The sequence below is a fragment of the Pelodiscus sinensis genome, chromosome 17 (genome assembly GCF_049634645.1).
Source record: "Pelodiscus sinensis isolate JC-2024 chromosome 17, ASM4963464v1, whole genome shotgun sequence".
NCBI lineage: Eukaryota > Metazoa > Chordata > Testudines > Trionychidae > Pelodiscus > Pelodiscus sinensis.
Genome location: NC_134727.1, coordinates 23,032,540 through 23,052,864, shown reverse-complemented (window position 1 = coordinate 23,052,864; position 20,325 = coordinate 23,032,540). Strand labels below are relative to the sequence as shown.

Below are 20,325 nucleotides of genomic sequence, written 5' to 3'. Positions count from 1 at the left end.
CACTTTGGAGCTACACATTCCCTAAAGAAGCACTAGGAGAGATTGCATCTCCTGACACATGGACCTTGCTTTGGGAGCCAGCGGAGACTCCTGGGGGGGGGGAGGGTCTCAGTCTGAGAATTTTCCAAATGGATTGACCTCTAAGGCACAAAGGGCAAACAGTCCCTACTCATTCTCACAGTGACAGCCTTTGTGAACATCCCTTGTGTGGGCCATTGTGCAGGGCGATGTCTTGTGTGTTCCTGCCAGGGCAGATGATAATGCAGCCCATATTTTTGTGGGTGTGGGCAGAGGCAGATATTGGTAGATACACTTTTACAAATGAATGTATGTATGTAGGTGCATGCGAGTCCCCCACGTTCTGAGGCTTAACTGTTCTCCTTAGTGAAGTAGACTGTGCAGTCATTACAGCTATTAGAACGCGAGTGCTCAAACCAATGGCTTACAATGTTTGGAGAATGAAACTATGCACTGTTACTGTACATAGAAAGTGCTCTGATCACTATTAATCATTAATTAAATTTGTTCTGCATTTATAGATAAACAGCTCAATTTGGAAATGATTTATGCATGGCCTTTAGCATCCTCCACATGTAAAACATGACAGTGAAAAACTAGCTTAATCTCCCTTAGAATAGCTAGTAGCTACTCATCATGCATAATAGAGGCACATTTTTCATAAGCATATACCTTTTTCAGAAAAGGTTTCAGACATGGCTTTCTTCAGGACGCCAGCAGTCAATTAAATTTTCACGGTGTCTCCAGCTCTGAATAATGACAGTATACCATTATTCTCTGCCAGGAATTATGTTGGTCAAAGGAGGTATTGAATCCAAGAGAGAGAGCCAGTGGCTGCCTGGTGTAGTGGTAGGATTTAGTGGCTCTGTTGCCCAGTGGCAAGAGACATCAGCTGGAGAAAGGGGAACCTAGGCTTTCCCTGCTCCAATCTAGGGTCAAATGAAACAAGAATTCATTGTGCAGAGTGATAGGTATCAAGTGCGAAAAATCGGAACGGGAGTGGGGGTAATAGGCACTTATATAAGACAAAGCCTCCCATATTGGGGCTGTCTATAAATCGGGATATCTACTTACCCGAATTGGGCAGGGTCTAGAAGACAGGCACTCCTGTGCCATCTCCCTGGGCCACTTCCTACCCTGGCTTTGGATTCTCTGCAGAGGCCACCAGTCTGTCTTGGGGTCTCCCTCAAAGATCTCTCAGGCTACTCTCCAGGGATCTTCAAGCCCCCTGGATGAAAGGTTTGCAGCAGCTTGACCATAGGGTCTGGGAGCCTTGGCAGCTTTTCTGCAAGAGGTTGCAAGATCCAACTACTCTCCTGCCCTGTCCAAAAGACTAAAGCTGAGCTGCTCCCTTTTGAGGGAGCATGCTGGAAAGGCGGGGGCAGCAGGGCATGACCTCCTGTGTTCAGAGCACCTGGTTAACCCTTGCTTCACCTGTGCGGGGTTCATACACCCAATTACGGTCCTGTTATTAATTGGCCTACTCTGGTCTGAGGGAATAGGGAAGACACAAGAATGTTTCCTAAGTGCATCTACACATTCCCCCCCCCCCCCGTAGATTAAAGAATAAAAGAAAACCCCCATAATAAAGATGGATATTATTAGAAGTCTTTTAAAATATTATAAGTGGTCTCTGCCATGTTAAAAGTAAAACATTCAAAATGTTTTTGAAAGACACAAGTAACAGTGAGTAAGTGATGACTTTGGGAGCTTAATTAGGTTTCTTACATGCAGTATGTATTTCTGGGCCATAAATACATTTGACATTTATGTTTTGTGGAAACATCAGTATGTTTGTCCTCCACATCTCTGGGCTTTTAGTGCTTCCATTTAGCATGGAAAATCAAAAGGCTGAGAAAGCTTTTCAGCCAGATGGAATTGAAAAATGTTCACATTAGTCAGAGACCCCTTATTTTCCCACCTCTGTTTCTCCGGATGCCCTAGTGGAGTATAAATGTGAGTAATGGAATGAAATAACAGAAGTGAAATATTATCTAAAGCTACTTTTTGCTGAGATCTAGTTGGCTGTGAGATCATCTCCTAAAAGAAATGGTAAATTGTGTGGCTTGATTCATTTACAATTGGACTGAGCCAGCGGTTTTCAGACTTTAGCAACCTGATTTAAAAATTTTCATGGTCCCTCAAGCCCTATCTTAGCCCTAGGCCCTATCCCCACTCCACCTCTTCTCCAATGCCCCACCCTGCCCCACCTCATACTATCCCCAGTCCATTCCTGCCCCTTCTCTTACCAGCCTCTTTCTGCTCCATCCCCCAACTGTACTGTCTCTCCACTTCTCCTCCTTGCTCCCAGTGCCTCCTGCGCACCACGGAACAGCTGTTCTGACAGGAGAGGAGGAGTCCAGGGAGCAAAGGGGAGGAGTGGATCAATGGGACAAGAGAACCCCTTGGAGTACACTTGTGGACCCCCAGGGGTCTGCGGACCCCAGTTTGAGAAATTCTGCTTTGGGGAAAGCAGTAGAACTTAGGGTATGTCTACACTACCACCCTAGTTCAAACTCGGGTGGTAGTGTAGACATACCCTTAGAGTGTAAGGGAAAATCCTGCACTTGCATAGAAATACCCACAAGAAGTTCCTTCCAAATTAGGGACTTTAATACCACTTCTCACTTATTGGCGTTAGGTTAAATAAATCCCCCTGCCCCAAAAGTCCCCCACTTTATTCCCACTTGGCAGATGCTGCTGTTTTCTTAATGGAATAGTGGAGACTCCTGGAACCCTACTGTTATTTAGTTAAACTCCTTCAGATTCTAAAGTAAGTTCCTTCTACCTGTCTCTGTGTTTGCTCAACTGCGAGTTTTAAAGACCTAGTGGTTCTTTTCAAAGGCATTATATTGAGAATAATTCTGCAGCAGTTACTCCTCTCAAAATTGAACAGTCAAAATAATAGGTTCAAATATTAAACCTTGGAAGATTATAAGTATGCTCTGGTCCCGATCCAATAAAGCCTTTAAGCACATGCTTCACATCAAGCATGTGTCTAAAGGGAGTTATCAGAGAGTGATAAGAAGTGCATAAATGACTGTTTGACTGTTACCTTTGCTTATTTATTCATCACACTCTTATTAAGTCTTTAATACCTAATGGCCACATTTGCAGTTTTTATTCAAGCAAAAAACTATAGAAGCTTATAAATAAGGATGATAGCAGCATATCATGTGATCGCAAAATGTTCTAACCTTCAAGTAAGGAGGGGTTTTGTTTGACTTGGACACTGCTGTCTGCTTTGTTTTATTTTATTCTATTCCTTGGTCATTCTAGAAGCGTGGTAAGAATTGTTTCTAAACATGAATCTTTACTGTTTGCGAGGCACCAGCTTCCATTTTGGTCGAAAAAACATTTTGAATTCAGCTTTGGAGATTAATGGTTAAAATATAAATCAAGTAGAAAAAAATGGCTCTGATGCTAAGAAAAAAGTTTTGCAAAAGCCCAAACTTGAAGAATGTGCTATCCTAGGGCATGTCTACACTAGGACATTATTTCAAAATAACTTATTTCGAAATAACTTACAAAATAACTATTTCAAAATAGTGTGTCCATACTACAGAGAAGCCTCGAAATTAATCTGAGGCAGACTCTCTAAGGCTATATCTACACTGCACACTTATTTTAAAATAAGTTATTTTGGAAAAAAGCTTCCAAAATAGCTTGTTTCAAAATAGCACGTCCACACTACAAATCCCCATAAAAAAAAGTGCAGATTTATATTGAAATAGCGCATCTACATGGATTGGAGCCTGCAACACATTTAAAGCTCCCCCAGAAGCACTTTGGGCAGGGTATCAGGACAGCAGTCACTTCCTGTAGCTTCTGTTTTTTACCTAAGTGTGACACTACCAACTCTTCTTCTAGACTTTTCACAAAAAGACGAGATACGATAGTCTATAAAATCATTACTGGTGTGGAAAAAAAAGTAAATAAGAAAAAGTTATTTACTTATTCCTACAATATAAAAACTAGGGGTCACCAAATGAAATTAATAGGCAGCAGGTTTAAAACAAACAAAAGGAAGTTTTTCTTCACTCACTGCATAGTTAACCTGTGGAACTCTTTGCAAGAGGATGTTGTGAGGACTAGGACTTTAACAGCATTCAAAAAAGAGCTAGAAAGACTCATGGAGGTTAGGTCCGTCAATGGCTATTAGCCAGGATGAGTAGGAACGGTGTCTCTAGCCTCTGTTTGTCTGGAAATGGATGACAGGAGAGGAATAATGTGATGATTACCTGTTATTTTCCCTCCGTTTGGGGTATCTGGTATTAGCCACTGTTGGCAGACAGGATACTGGGCTAGATGGACCTTTGGTCTGACCCAGTATGGCTGTTCTTATGATTTCAGTAAGAACAGCTCAGTAAGTAAGGATTGCTTATCTGAGTAAGTGATAGCAAGTTCAGTAGGCAACATGACTACAGAGATTTCTTGCACACAGGACCATATGGCATGATGTATTAGGAGAAGGCAGACTTCTGAAATTTCATTTTCCCTTTTACATGTGACCTTTTGTTCTTAAATAATAATCTGTTATTACACATTATCAGTCTAGGCACATTCCTCTTTAAAAGGTTGATGGTGTGGGGGTGCTGCTGTTTAGTAAAGGTTTATGAGAGAGGATGTTTCTTTTTTTCTCCTGGCTTGGCAGGAAGGAAGAGGTGACTGACAAAGCAATTGGGACTTTCTACCTTGTCTTATCACAAGTATTCTCAGTGAAAGGAAACAATATTTTTGACCTTTTATCTGACTTCTCTCTTTCCAACAGACTAATTCTAGGATTTTGCCATTTGAGAATGTCAGGTTTTAAGACTACTATATTTGACAGATGCAAATAGATAATGATTTTATTTCTAACCTCTTTTTATTCCTCCTAATATTCTTTTAGATTTTATTGTCATTTATTAAAGAAATTTTAAGACGACCTCATACAATACAGGACAACAAAAATTACAAGAGACAATGGCCCTGATGTCCAGCGGAGCCTTAATTCAGCCTCCAGGTTTGTATCCCTTAATGAGTTGGAGTTCCCTTTTGTAGTATTTAACTACTTGACAATGTTCACACAAATGACATAGTTAGACGTCATAGGGCTGGGTCCTACAACATACTGAGCAATTGGTGGGCACGGTGAGTAACTCAGTTCCCACTGAGATCAATAGAAATTGAAATAAATTGTTCAGCATTTTATAGGATTGAACCCCAAGTGCTGTAAAATTCATCCACAGTAGTGATCATCTGGAATCATTTACAGGAACAAAAATGTTCTCACAAATTGGTTGCCAATTGCTTCTGAGAACTGAAAATCAGTCCCAATCTCTCAATAATAATCTATCTATCTAAATACATAGATACAGAGAGATAAGTAAGAGTGTCTTTCTCTAAATCATAAACACATTGTTAGGAGGTATTTTTTAAAATGTGCAGAACAGAGAGCTACAAAAACAGTGGAGAATAATATACATTACTATGACAATTTTGATAGGTATATTTGTAACCCACACACCTGCTGGGTATGGTTCACTTAGGCCATTTACAGAAAGAAAATAAGTTTGCTCTGCAGCCTTAGCTGAGAGCCAGCTGGTTTGTAGCTCATGTGGTAGCAGCTCATGCACTAAGCTCCAGAGAGCCCAGATTTGGTTCTGCATGTTGGTGTTGCATGTTTTCTAACAAAGGAAAGAGGATAAAGAAGTACAATGGCATAGAGCTGTATTGATTGATAGATAGATAGATAGATAGATACACACACTATTTGTTTATGATTTAGTTATATACAGGCAGTCCCCGGGTTACATGGATCCGACTTACATCGGATCCCTACTTACAAATGGGGTGAGGCCATCCCGCACTAGCTGCTTCCCCCCAGCAGACCAAGGAGATACGAAGCTAGCACCCCCCACAGCAGACCAGGGAGACGCGGAGCGGCTTTTCTCAGCAGACACCTCAGCTTGAGAATAGAGAACTGAGGGAAGTGAGGTGTGGGAGAATAAAACTGAGCTCTGGAGAAATGTTTGGGTAGAGTTTCCCCTATAATATGTACCAGTTCCGACTTACATACAAATTCAACTTAAGAACAAACCTACAGTCCCTATCTTGTACGTAACCCGGGGACTGCCTGTATATATTTAACAGAATTAAGATCAGACTTTCTAGCTGTGTCTAGACTGCATCCCGAAAAGGGATGCAAATTAGACATATCGCAATTGCAAATGAAGCGGGGATGTAAATCCCCCCCTGCTTCATTAGCATAAAAATGGCTGCCGCTTTTTTCCGGCTCAGAGCTTTGCCGGAAAAATGAGGGATAAGGGATCTTTCGGAAAAGGCTTTATTTTCCGAAAGATCCGCGTCTAGACTGGCACTTTTTTCCAGCAAAGCTCCGAGTCGGAAAAAAGCGGCAGCCATTTTTATGCTAATGAAGTGAGGAGATTTAAATCCCGGCTTCATTTGCAATTGAGATATGTCTAATTTGCATCCTTTTTACGGAAAAGGGATGCAGTCTAGACACAGCCTCTATGCTTATTTGGAAGATATCCTGAGCAGGATTTTACTTCAAGACTGCTAATAAAAGAATTACAAACTGCACGAGCAGTATACAGTAAGCAGAAAGCAAACTCTACACTCAGAGTGACAATCCCACCTCTTCTGTCTGTTTTTAGACTCAGGCTATAGCTACACTACAAAGAAAAGTCAGAAAAAGATACTGCAATTTGTATATCTTTTTCTGCTTTTCTTTCAAAAGAAGCGTTTCTGAAATTTGGTGCATCTACACAGTGCCAAATTTCGGAAAAACCTTCTCTCTTGAGCCATCCCTTCTTCCTTGTGAAACGAGGTTTATAGGGATGGCAAAAGAACACATCCGCTTTTTTGGAAATGTTTCTGAAAAGGTGGACATGTTCTTTAGACGCAGCATAGGTTTTCCGGGATACTGGAAGTGAAGCTGCAGTCTAGATGTAGCCTCAAACCAGTCCCTGTCTCTCATATGTATCTAACACTCCTAAATAGTCATGATTTGCATCTGCACATTAATTCTCCTAAACATTCTGTAAAGTCAGATTCGATACACTAACTACAGTCTGTTGCATAAAGATGACTACAAAAACATTCTCATTTTAGAGATATCTCTGACCGGAAAATCTGGCATGGAAGACCTTGAACTTTAGGGATACTCAAATCTTGATCCAAATCCAAAATTCGTGGCTTGAATCTCTCTCTCTCTACATTAAAACATTTCCTTGTGAAGCCATTAGGGTTACTATGCACACAGCCCATACTTGACAGAGAGCAAATAAATGAAAAAAAATTAAGCTCCTTAATAGTAGCAGCTTTGCTACCCAGAAGCACGTATTTTACCATTACCAAAGCTATCATTCCTGGCGGTACCACAGGCCACATATCACAACAACCTTTTCACTGTTCTGCATGCAGCTTTTTAGCGGGTTACTTCCTCCCTCCCCATCCCATAATGCTAGTAGTTGTGTCTGGTTGGTGCAGTAGTTGAATGTGTTGGATCTGGGTGGTTTGGTAATGGTATGTACATTAAACACCTTCCTGGAGGTGATAAAAGGGTGGCATTCCTGAGAATTAAAGCTGCAGTAGGTGGCCTGCGATGTCAGTTGTTGTAATAGGAAAGTGTGTGGTAGAGGAGTAGAGAGTATAGATGCATTGGCAAGAGACTTAACTTTTCATTTCCTGGCCTTGTGAGTCAAAACCTCAGGCTTTTGTTCACTTGCCCCAATCAACCAATCAGGCTTGTGAGTGCCCAGTGCACTCAGCCATCATCAACCAGACTATTTTCTGATCAAACCCCTTCCTTCAAATTCATTTGGATGGACCTTTTTCCCAGTCAGTCCGGTTGCAGTGTATATCCAGCACAATCACTTATGTCCCCACAATCACTTAAACTTGTCTATGCCCACAATAGCATACGTCTACATACACAGTGTGGCTATTTTGGGATCACGATTTTGAATGCGCCCGCTATTTCGAGAGCGTGCTATTTTGGCATCCCTGTAACCCTTGTTCCACAAGGATTAAGGGATGTGTCAAAACAGTGTGGTATTTCAAAAATTGGTTTCAAAATTCAATCGAAATAAAATAGGCAATTTGTGTAGCGCAAATTACGTGTCTTATTTCGAGTTTAGGGTGCTGTGTAGACATATCCATACTGAACAAGCAAACATGTCTGAATGCACAGTGTATAATTTTTCAATTATAAAGTTAAGTTAATAATGGCTTTAAAACAACCCTATATCCAACATAAAACAAAACAAAAACAAAAATCCCCTTCACTCCTGTGCCAGATCTACTTAGGATCCATCTCCCTACCTAGCTTTGTCTAAATGGACAATATTTCTAAGAAGTATGATTCAACAACAAAAAGTAGAACAGACACACACAATAATTCACTGGAGCCCAAATTTCTTTCATGAGACTATAAGTGGAATGTGAACATAAAATGATGTGTACACATTAAAGGAAAATGCATTAAAAATATACAAATATTTGTGGGCTTTCTTTGCAGTATTTATTTAGCTCACTTAAACACCAAAAATGTCTTCAAAACATAAGCCCTGTTCCTATAAACATACACAAATGTGAAATAAATTTGAATACATGAGCAGGCCTATTAAATTCAGTGGGATTAGTTTTGTGAATAAAGGTACTCATGTATATGTATTCAGGCACATAAATGTACATTATGGAGAAAAGGGATCTGTATAAAAGATCCATTATGAAAATCATTTTTACTTTCAGAATGAAGACCATTTTTACTCTTAGAATCCAGGAATCAATCCGAATGTGTCTACTGACTTCTTGAGTTTGAACTCTTGTAATAAAGAAGGAAGTAGGCAGAGGAAGTAGTACCTATCTTGTGTAGCTTTTCATCTCTCTTCTTTATTTCCCTCAGATCTATATAGGTTTAGCCCAGCTCTCAGTTTCAGGAATGAAATCTTCCTTCTTTGCTGTACACCCATCTGCTAAAATCATTCTGATGGCAAAGAATTTGCCTTGGTAGATACAATGAGTTTGACAAATGTTTCTCTCCTTTCAAGAGAATTGCACCAGTTAGGAGTGGTCTGATCATACAGGCAAACTAGGTGCAGAAGCAGCCCTAGATGAGCTGCCGGCAACTGGCACCCTACGCAAAATGCGCGATCGGCGCCCCCGCCTCCAAACCCCTCAAAAGACATTTAATTTGGCACCCTGGGCGACTGCCTAGTTCGTGCCTGTGGACGGACCACCACTGACTAGGTGGTCACCTAAGGGATGCCAGACTTTAAGGGGCACAAAATTAGATAGACGTGATTTTTTTCTCTATTTAAAAAGATATATTAGTATGTTATCTCTTATAAACAAAAGTATCAAATATTGTAAAACAGTTCATTGTTGCCGTGTCAGAAGCTGAGTTATATTATTTATTTCATACTTGCAGAAATATCCAGCATCTCTCAGGGAAAATATAGTAAAAGGTGTGATGAATGAACTATGTCAATTACATTAACATAGCGTATTTTATTGGAAATGCTTTTCTCATATATTACGTTAAGAAATTAAAATAGCTTGTGATGTGCTTACAAAACGCATTTACATTTAACTCGTTTCTTGATAACAAAAGGTGTGGTGAATTAACTACGTAAATTACTTTAAAATAACATATTTTATTGGAAATACTTTCTCTTTTATCATAGGGAAAAGATCTCGTAGTTGCAGTTTATGTAACCCACTTAACAGAAGAATCCAGCAAATGCCTATGATCAGTCGCTACTAAAAGCTAATTATTAGTGGGCACAATTAGGGCTCTGGGGGAACCGATTCCAAGATATAACCAATCCATTTATTTAAGTTAGGAAATCAGTAGTATCTGTTCAAAATGTTGTGTTTCTCACTCTTACCGTTTCGGAGATCTTTCAAGACAAACAAACAAACAAGCTAACTTTCTGAAATATTTGTAAGATGCAGAGCATGGCTGTGAATGTAAATACAGTTAAAATGTGTCATGGCAGAGCTTCAAAAGAGCACCGCCTGGGTTTGCTGCTTGGGTCGGAGTCTGACAGTTCAGTCATTCTCAGTACCCCGATGTTGACAGTCATACAGTTGAGTCAGTGTTGCTTGCTGCTTAGCAAAGGTCAGTCAACCCGCAACAACTGTTCTGCCATGTTATGACCTGTGATCCCGAAAACGCTGTGCCCAAGGAGAATTTGTATTGTGTTGCAATTTGGTAAGAGGTTTTAATGCAATTGTAAAAAGAGAATCACAAGTACTCAGGGTATGTCTACACTACCCTCCTAGTTCGAACTAGGAGGGTAATGTATGCATACCGCACTTGCTAATGAAGCCCGGGATTTGAATTTCCCGGGCTTCATTAGCATAAGCGGGGAGCCGCCATTTTTAAATCCCCGCTGCTTCGAACCCCGTGTAGCGCGGCTACACGGGGCTCGAACTAGGTAGTTCGGACTAGGGTGCCTATTCCGAACTACCGGTACACCTCGTTTCACGAGGAGTAACGGTAGTTCGGAATAGGACCCTAGTCCGAACTACCTAGTTCGAGCCCCGTGTAGCCGCGCTACACGGGGTTCGAAGCAGCGGGGATTTAAAAATGGCGGCTCCCCGCTTATGCTAATGAAGCCCGGGAAATTCAAATCCCGGGCTTCATTAGCAAGTGCGGTATGCATACATTACCCCGCTAGTTCGAACTAGCGGGGTAGTGTAGACATACCCTCAGTAAAATTAAGATTGTGTATTCATTGTAGACTATTAGGCTGTGTCTACACTGGCATGAATTTCCGGAAATGCTTAAAATGGAATACTATTCCGTTTTCAGTTTTTCCGGAAAAGGAGCGTCTACATTGGCAGGCTGCTTTTCCGGAAAAGCCCTTTTTCCGGAACAGCGTCTGTGGCCAATGTAGACGCGCTTTTCCGGAAAAGAGCCCCGATCGCCATTTTCGCGATCGGGGCTTTTTTCCGGAAAAGACTACTGGGCTGTCTACACTGGCCCTTTTCTGGAACAGTGTTCCGGAATAAGGACTTATGCCCGAGTGGGAGCAGAATAGTTTTTCTGGAATAGTGGCTGATTTTGTACAGTAGAGCATCATTGCTTTTCCGGAAATTCAAGGGCCAGTGTAGACAGCTCGCAGCTTATTCCGGAAAAGCGGCTGATTTTCCGGAATAAGTGGCCCAGTGTAGACACAGCCTTACTGTTCAAAAGCCCTGATTTTCAAACACCTGACTCATAATGCTAACAAATACCACTTAACATACATATGCCTTTTCTGTTCTAATTGCAATAATGTTGAATAGTAATAGAAATTCTAGCCTTCTGTTTAATTTTTTAAATAGTTTTAAGTGAACATTGACATGATAACATAAAATTTACCAGATTTATGTTACTATGATGTCATCACATGCACAATAACTCACCAGGAAAGATTTCAGTAGGTAAAGAGCTACATGCTCTATTGTCCTATGGCATTAATTCATAATTTTTCTCTTCCTGTGTGTGTTATTTACTTCACATTTAATCATTCTTACTGATCATTTTGATTCATTTATCTTTTAGCTTAATGTAAATAGTATTCTATTTTGCTATTACTGTTCTCTATTTTGATAATTTAATTGAAACAGTTGCTTACATTTTTTCAGAAAATTAACAACATGGCAGATGAAAAGAAATCAGCTGGAGATCAGTATGAATGTGGAGGATGGGGAGTGCCAAAGTCATAGTTGGACACCAAAAACCCTTGGGCCGGCCCTGACACCAATTGCTTTGCTGTCTGCTTCCATTTTGTCATAAACCATCTGAGTGAGCTTGATAAACTACATAATTATCAACCCATTGGAGATCTTTTGCTTATTTTTCCGTGGCTATAGTGACTGAATTTTTCCATCTGATAAAAAGTCATTGACTAAAACTATTACTTCCTATGATCATCAGCATGCCTTGTGGAGACAGATTCAATTCATTTACAAAGTTTTGAGCTGCTGGGGTCATGGTTTCCCCTCCCTCACATGAAGTTAGTGCATAAAGCATTCACATTAGATGCAGCATCAGTCACTGAACCGTACACAAGACTATGCTAGGGAAATGGATGGCTTGTGGTAAGTGGAAACTGAGCTGTTCTCTCTATGTCACTTGTTCACATCCAGCCCAGTGACGGAAAATAATTACTATTTGAAGGAGACTTGATTGCCAATATGGAAGAGATTCTGCTAGGTTGGTGCCTATCCATTGACAAGCCCTAGCTGCAAGATCAATATTCGAATAGGCAAAGTGGATAATTCCATAATCATTCCTCCTAATTTGTATTATTTATGGCAGTAGGGGAAGGATGCAGTATTTTGGGTATTAACTGAAGACCTGAGTTCAATTACCAGCTCTGTTCAATTCCCTTTTCTTGGAGGACCGCAAGCAAGTCGAGCACTCTGTATCCCAGTGCCTATGACACAGGGGAGTTGTGAGGATAAGTATATTAAAAAATGTGACGTGCTCAGAGATTATGGAATAGGGGCCATTTTTTGCTCTGTTTTACCATATTGTGGGTTGCAAGTGGAATACCTTACCTCTCAGACTTGCTAGTATACCACACTCTCTGATTTCAGTCACAGACTAAATATGTAGGACTAAAATGTGCAGATGAGCTGTACAGGAACTCCTAAACTCAGCAGGAACTGAACTGCCCTGGAGGCCCTCCCATGTGGAGATTAGAAGCTCCAAGAGACTTGCCGTCAGCCCTGTGAAGGTTAAGAAAATTCATCAATAGCAATATATGCTGGCCAAAAGCAGGGTGATCAGACATCCAGATAGAATCCCAATCTTAGGGGCTCTGTCTTATATATGCAACTGTACACTCCTGCCCTCCTCCCCCCAAAAAAGTATCCTGATTTTCACACTTGCTATCTGGTCGCCCCAGCCAAAAGTGAGATTTGACCTCATTCTGATGCCAATAGAATATCTTAGCAGAATTATACCCTTATACAGTAAAACCTGTGTTATCCGGCACGCTCGGGAATTAGGGCATTCTGGTTATCTGAGAGTCCCATCAACCTAGGAAAAAACAATGGAAAATAAGTAAAACTCAAGTTTTTGATATTGGTAGTTTTGTAGTGTGAGGCAGTTGGTCTCACATTTCTATTTTGAGTTAAATATGATTAGTACTTCTTATATAAAAAAAATTGTTAAGCCAATCATGGTAAACCAAGCCAGGCCTGTGTGCCTGAAGATGTGACAGTATTGTAGCTGGGGGCAATGCTGGTTAACAGATCTTTCTGGTTAACAGAGTGCCGGATAACAAAGGTTTCACTGTATAATTATATGACTGGATTTAGTATAACTTCAGCCCAATGAGGCAAGGAGGAGTGATGGTGTAGCCTAGGCACCAACGTAATGCAAATAAACCATATCAAATATAAAGATGAATAGACTCTCTGAGTGAAGAGTTTTGATTACATTACTCTGTATTGTATCTTAACATGACTGTTTCTGGTTAATACTTTCCTTCCAGCTGAAAGCCATAACATGTGCATAACACATGCTGCTTAATACTTGTTCATTGAAATATAAGACAAAAAAAAATAATTAAACATACAAGTTAACTCTGTTGTATATGAATGGTACCTGATAGCTGATATTCAAATAGGGTCACACAGTAGTTGAGGAAAGGAAAATAGTAAAGTTATATCCAGCAGTGATGTTATAATCAAGGACACTAAAACCTCAAGTTAATTGAATGAAACAATGGGTCAGTGTCTTCAAAGGCAATAGTGCTCAGGTAACAAGCAGTACAATTTGTCCTCATAAATATATTCTGATATCTCTCTATGTACACATTATGTGTATTTAAGCTGTAAACTTGTTTCTATACAACTTTTTTTTCTAGTAATTAAATAATGAATAGAATTGCCATTTGTTCTAAGATGGGAAGAAAAAAGAAAAACATCTTTCCATTATTCATTGTGTGTCTCTAACCCAGTCGATGACTGATAGATAATGCATTCTGCCAGGAAACACAGCAACAGGAAATATTGGAAGACTCATAAACAACAATAAAAGCAAAGGCAGTTCAGGTTTTGTGTGTGTTATTACGAAGAAAGTACAAAAGGAAAACATACACAGATATGAGGACTAAAGAACAGCGTAATCAGTATAGATACAAACATGAACAATAATATAGGTACTTTACAGTACCTGATACAAACAGCCCAATAGGTGCCAACTTCCCCTCTACCCAGGGGGAAGATGTTCAGTCTGCCACCCCTACCGCTCTGCTCAGCTCCCATTTCATCCTGACCCCAAGCCCTGCCTTTTCCTGTCCCTACCCTGCTTCTTCCCCCAAGCATGATCTGTGCCAACTTCTCCTCCTCGCTCCCTCCCACAGAGTCTCTTCATGCCTCAAACCAGCAGTTCTCTGTGCCCCAGAATTGCTGGGCAGGTGTGGGAGGGAGGAAGTTGGTCAGCAGAACCACCAGCAGGTGAGAGACACAGGGTGAGGGAGGGGGGAGGGGGAAGCTTGGCTGCCCATATGTGCTGAGCATCCACTAATTTTCCTCAGTGTGAGCTGCAGCCTACAAAATACACCGGCTGTGTCTAGACTGGCAAGTTTTTCGCAAAAGCAGCTGCTTTTGCGGAAAAACTTCCCAGCTGTCTACACTGGCCGCTTGAATTTCCGCAAGAACACTGACGATCTCATGTAAGAAATCAGTGCTTCTTGCAGAAATACTGTGCTGCTCCTGTTCAGGCAAAAGTCCCTTTTGTGCAAAGCTTTTGCGCAAAAGGGCCAGTGGAGACAGCTCAGATTTGTTTTGCGCAAAAAAGCCCCGATCGCGAAAATGGCGATGGGGGCTTTTTTGCACAAAAGCGCGTCTAGATTGGCACGGACGCTTTTCCACAAAAAGTGCTTTTGCGGAAAAGCATCCGTGCCAATCTAGACACTCTTTTCCGTAAATGCTTTTAACGGAAAACTTTTCTGTTAAAAGCATTTGCGGAAAATCATGCCAGTTTAGACCTAGCCATCCATTTAAAAAAAACCACAATCACAAGGAAGATGTAGGTTTGACTTCACCTTTGGGTCTTTCAAGGGGCTCATCAGCAATGCCTAGAAAAGTCAGAGGGGGCAGACTTTAACCCTTCTTTTGGCCTGTATAAATACATGCCTTTATTATAGATTTCTAAGCCCTGGTCCACATTAGAGAGTTTTTTCAAAATAACCCCCCTTATTTTGAAATAACAAGCAGAACATCCATACTACCAAGTCCGTTATTTTGAAATCTGTACTCCTGCTTTCCTGGGGAAACAAGCTTATTTCAAAATACAGTAAAACTCCATTAGTCCGGCATCCAATGCTCCGGGACTCCTGATGGTCTGGCACCATCAGGAACCCGGAAGTGCTGGGGCAGCCGGACAGGCTTCCCCCATTCAGCTGCTGCTGAAACTGACCAGCAGCTGAATCGGGGAAGCCAGGAGTAGAGCAGCTGGGGTGCTGCCGGGTTGGTCCCACAGCGCCAAAGGACGGCGCTGCGGGACCAACCCAGCAGGACCCCAGCTGCTCTGCCCCAGGGGTCCCCGATTCAGCCGCTGCTGAAACAGATCAGTGGCTGATTCCAGGAAGCCCGGGGCAGAGCTGCTCTGCCCGGTGCTTCCTGGAATCAGCCCCTGATCTGTTTCAGCAGCGGCTGACTTGGGGACCCCTGGGGCAGAGCAGGTGGGGTCCTGCCGGGTTGGTCCCGCAGCGCCATCCTTTGGCGCTGTGGGACCAACCCGGCAGCACTCCAGCTGCTCTACTCCTGGCTTCCCCGATTCAGCTGCTGCTGAAACTGACCAGCAGCGACTGAATCAGGGACGCCTGGGGCAGAGCCGGACTATGGTAAGGGGGGGCTATGAGGGATCTGGGGTGGCATCCCCTCCAACCCCAATCCAGACCCCTCATAGCCCACCCTTCTGATAGTCCAGCATATCTGATAATCCGGCACCCCCTGGGTCCTAAAGGTGCCGGATTATGAGAAGTTTACTGTAGTTATTTCAGGAGTTATTATTTCAAATTTAGTTATTTCAAAATAATTTCCTTGTGTAGACATGTCCTAAATGCTGCCTGCAAGTGTAAGGTACATTCACTTGTTCATTATCTTTCTGCCATGTTAAACTTTTTACGTTAGGTACCTTGAACTTGATGTTTGTGCAGCAGCTAGTACAATAGAACTCTGATCCAGTGTTCAGCCTGTAGTTGTTACAGTAATAATAAATAACAACAGCCAGCCAGGCCTTGAGTCTCACTACTCTCTCGCAATTTACTTTTGTAGCATTAGAAAGAAAGAACAAAAATGCTCATAGGAGTCCCATAATGGTATTCTTTACATCACTGCAACATTTTCCAAATTATTAGATTTTCTTCTTCCCACTTTCCTACTGCATTTGAAACTTTACAGCTTCTCTACCACAATTTGACATTATAAAAAAGCAAATATGTCGAGAAAATTCATCCATATTGTTAGATGCTCATTGCGATTTATTTTTGTTTACTTTATCGTATTGGATACTCATTCACTTGAATCCACCTCTTCTATTGTATTAGAAATCAGGTTAGATTCTTTCATTGAACAGACCCTAAATACCTATCTAGGTCCTTTAAGCAGCTTTCCACACAGCTGGATTTTACATTTAATTTTTCAGGTAAAAAAAAATCAAACTCTCAGGAAATACAGTTTTTGGAGCTTATTATATTTAACAACTCAGATTACAATAAATACAGAAAAAGAAAGGAAACAAGCTATGGAAAATAGTGATATTTCATCTAAGCACAATTCTTAACTTGCAGAAAGGTCCCCATTACAGGGCTATCAGTCAGAGGTGAGAATAACAGAGTAAGAGGATAAAAATGTGCTCTGACTATACAGTGGGCAAAGAAAAAATTTGGAATCAAGATGGTGGTCTGACAGCATGGCCCCTAGATGACTACTTGAGTGGCTCTTAAATTATTAGCTATTATTTCAGTGGTTTGGTAGAAGGAATCCAGGTGGATCAGTTTGAATTAAAGGTCAGATTGTGTCCCCTTGATTTGAGTGTGGAGGCAACCCGACATATCTAGATCTGCATCTGGCTGAATGGAGGGTGTAGGTGCTGACTCTGAGGCATTGGCCCCTCTCACACTATGATAGTATGGTACTTCTATTGTAGTACTTTTGTGGGCCTGATTAAGTGCATGTGGAGTGAGTGCGAGGAAAAGTTGGGAGACATCTGGGATAAGGAGACCTATCTCAACCATCCCAGCTGTGTGCAAAATGCACTGCTTCAGTGGATGGATGTTTCAGGAGATGCTGTGAGCACAAACAGCTGAGAAGCTAGGAGACTGGGAGTAAGGCCTACATGCAGATAGCTCTAATCTCCTGCAGAACAGGAAGATCCCAAGGGTGTGGAATTCAAACCCCTTGTTTGCTCTTTGGAATGGTAAGTCCTATCCTTGACTGAGTGGCATGGGGTAAACTTTTTGAGGCAATCCGCAAAGAGCTTTCCGTTTTCTGCCCTCCCAGTCACTCCATATTTATTTTTCATCCCTCTCTAGTCTCTGCTCCATTTTCCTCTCTTGGGGTATGTCTACACTAGAAAGTTAGTTCGAACTAACGGACGTTAGTTCGAACTAACTTTCCTATGCGCTACACTAGCGCTCCGCTAGTTCGAATTTGAATCGAACTAGCGGAGCGCTTAGTTCGAACTAGGTAAACCTCATTTTACGAGGACTAACGCCTAGTTCGAACTAGCTAGTTCGAACTAAGGGCTGTGTAGCCCTTTAGTTCGAACTAGTGGGAGGCTAGCCCTCCCCAGGTTTCCCTGGTGGCCACTCTGGCCAACACCAGGGAAACTCTATGCCCCCCTCCCGGCCCCGGACCCCTTAAAGGGGCACGGGCTGGCTACGGTGCCCGTGCCAGGTGCAAGCCTGCCAGCACCCAGCCAGCAGACCCTGCACCTGGCACGGCACAGAGCCACCCACCCGATGCCCCCCAGCCCACCCCCTCTTGCCGGGACCAGGCTGGCGGCTCCCGGGAGCTTGCCCTGGACCGCAAGAGGCGGGCACCTTCCTGGGCTAGTGCGGACATCGTGGACCTTGTCCACGATCTCCGCACTAGGCACAGGAAAGTGGCCGTCTAGGGCAGGAGAGCTGCCAGCCTGGCCACCCAGGACCAGGTGTGCATGAAAATCAAGGGGGTCCACTGAGACCCCCGACACTGAGCCCTGAGCTTACAATGGCCGTCCTGGGTCAGACCAAAGGTCCATCTAGCCCAGTAGCCTGTCTGCCCACAGCGGCCAACCCTAGGGACCCTGGAGGGGATGGACCGAAGACAATGACCAAGCCATTTGTCTCGTGCCATCCCTCTCCAGCCTTCCACAAACTTTGGGCAGGGACACCACTCCTACCCTCTGGCTAATAGGACTCCATGGACCCAACCTCCATGACTTGATCTCACTTCCCTTTCAACTCTGTTCTAGTTGTAGCCTTCACAGCCTCCTGCAGCAAGGAGTTCCACAGGTTAACTATTTGCTTTGTCAAGAAGAACAACTTTCTCTTACTAGTTTCAAGCCTGATACCCATTCCTTTCCTTTGGTGTCCTCTAGTCCTTCTTTATGGGAACTCAGGAAGAACTTTTCTGAATGCACCCTCTCCACCCAACCCCTGCTTTTAGAGACCTCTATCCTGTCCCCCCTCCGTCTCCTCTTTTCTAAGCTGAACAGTCCCAGTCTCTGTAGCCTCTCTTCATCTGGGACCTGTTCCCAACCCCTGATCATGTTAGTTGCCCTCCCCTCTCCCAGCCTTTCTCTTCCCCTCTCCCACCTCCTTTTCCCAGTCTCCCCCAGTTTTGTTCAATAAAGACAGAGTCAATGTTGGAAGAAACGTTATCTTTATTTTGTACATCAATAAGAAGGGGGGCTAGGGAAGGGCAAGTGGAAGGAGGTGAGGGAGGAATGGGGTACGAGCCCCCGATGGGGAGGACTGGGCTGGCTCTGCGGGCTTCTGGGGGTGGAAGCTCTCCTGCAGCCCCCCAATTACTCCCTCTCCCCAGATGGCAGCCTGCGGCAAGTGCAGCCGGGCTGATGGCCGAGTGGTGTGATGTGCCCAGTGTGGGCACTCAGGGCACTCCAAGCCAGAACTTCTTTGCAAGCGGGGCACCCCTTAGAACTGTGTGTCCGGGGTGGGGGTCGGGACCCTTTAAGCGCAGCCCTCGGCTAGCCTGAGACAGTATCTCCATGCTCTAAGTCCTCCTTTTATGCCCTGCCGGCACTGCTTCCGGCCATCCTTAAGCCCTGTTCAGAGTCCACTCAATGTGGACTTACTAGTTCGAACTAGCAAAACGCTAGTTCGAACTAGTTTTTAGTTCTAGATGCGTTAGTTCGAACTAGCTTAGTTCGAATTAACTAATTCGAACTAAGTTAGTTCGAACTAGCGCTGTAGTGTAGACGTACCCTTGTTTAGTGGCATAAGTATTTTTCTGTTCCCAATCTTAGCTGCTTCTATACTATTTTTCCTAAGGGGACTACAAACCTAGGTCTCACTCTTGCAAACCCTTACATGTGTACTTCACACTGCACTCATATGGTGTCAATGGGGCTGTTTACATGAGTCCAGTTAAGCCTGTAGGTAGGTGTTTGCAGGGTCAGAGTCCTAATAATGTTTCAGTCACATTATTAAACTCATGATGTAAGTGTGGGAGTGTATTGATCACTCTCTCTAGTCTTAACTGTAAATAAGTAGAAGAGTTGGCAAGATAAAAATTGCAGCAGCAGGTATTTAACTAGCAGCATGAGCTTGATCTGAAGTTTCTAATCCCAACACTGTTCTCTTATTAAGACGAATGGAGAATGGTAAGAGACCTTTGACATTAATTTTTTTGCATGAACCAAAACTCTTTTAAAATGCAAAGTGATCAATTTTCAAGAGACTCTTTGCAACAAAGCTCTACCCCATCCTCCAGTGGAAGTTGTAATGTTTTTGACACATAGGCTACGTCTACACTGGCCCCTTTTCCGGAAGGGGCATGTAAATTTCACTAGTCGTCGTAGGGAAATCCGCGGGGGATTTAAATATCCCCCGCGGCATTTAAATAAAAATGTCCGCCGCTTTTTTCCGGCTTTTAAAAAAGCCGGAAAAGAGCGTCTAGACTGGCCCCGATCCTCTGGAAAAAGTGCCCTTTTCCGGAGGGTCTTATTCCTTATTCAAAGTAGGAATATTGCTTCCCTTTGGTCTTTAGGCTTTTTGCCGGCAGCCATTTTGTGTTATTGATCAAGCCAAAACACAGCTTCCCTGAGGAACCAGGTAAGCAGAG

At 42.7% G+C, this 20,325-nt stretch overlaps 2 long non-coding RNA genes across 3 annotated transcripts in view; one reads left to right on the top strand and one right to left on the bottom strand.

Annotated features, from left to right (window-relative positions):
• The window catches only part of LOC142818725 (uncharacterized), a 136,070-nt gene extending 121,696 nt beyond the window's left edge, over positions 1–14,374 (top strand). For both annotated transcript variants that reach the window (XR_012896342.1, XR_012896341.1), the window contains exons 2-3: positions 4,910–5,023; positions 11,662–14,374. This is a non-coding gene — a long non-coding RNA (uncharacterized LOC142818725). The remainder of the gene's footprint in view (positions 1–4,909; positions 5,024–11,661) is intronic.
• LOC142818726 (uncharacterized) overlaps positions 625–20,325 on the bottom strand; it is a 76,846-nt gene continuing 57,145 nt past the window's right edge. Inside the window, exons 3-4 of the long non-coding RNA XR_012896343.1 lie at positions 12,580–12,750; positions 625–947 (exon numbers count right to left, since the gene is read on the bottom strand). This is a non-coding gene — a long non-coding RNA (uncharacterized LOC142818726). The remainder of the gene's footprint in view (positions 948–12,579; positions 12,751–20,325) is intronic.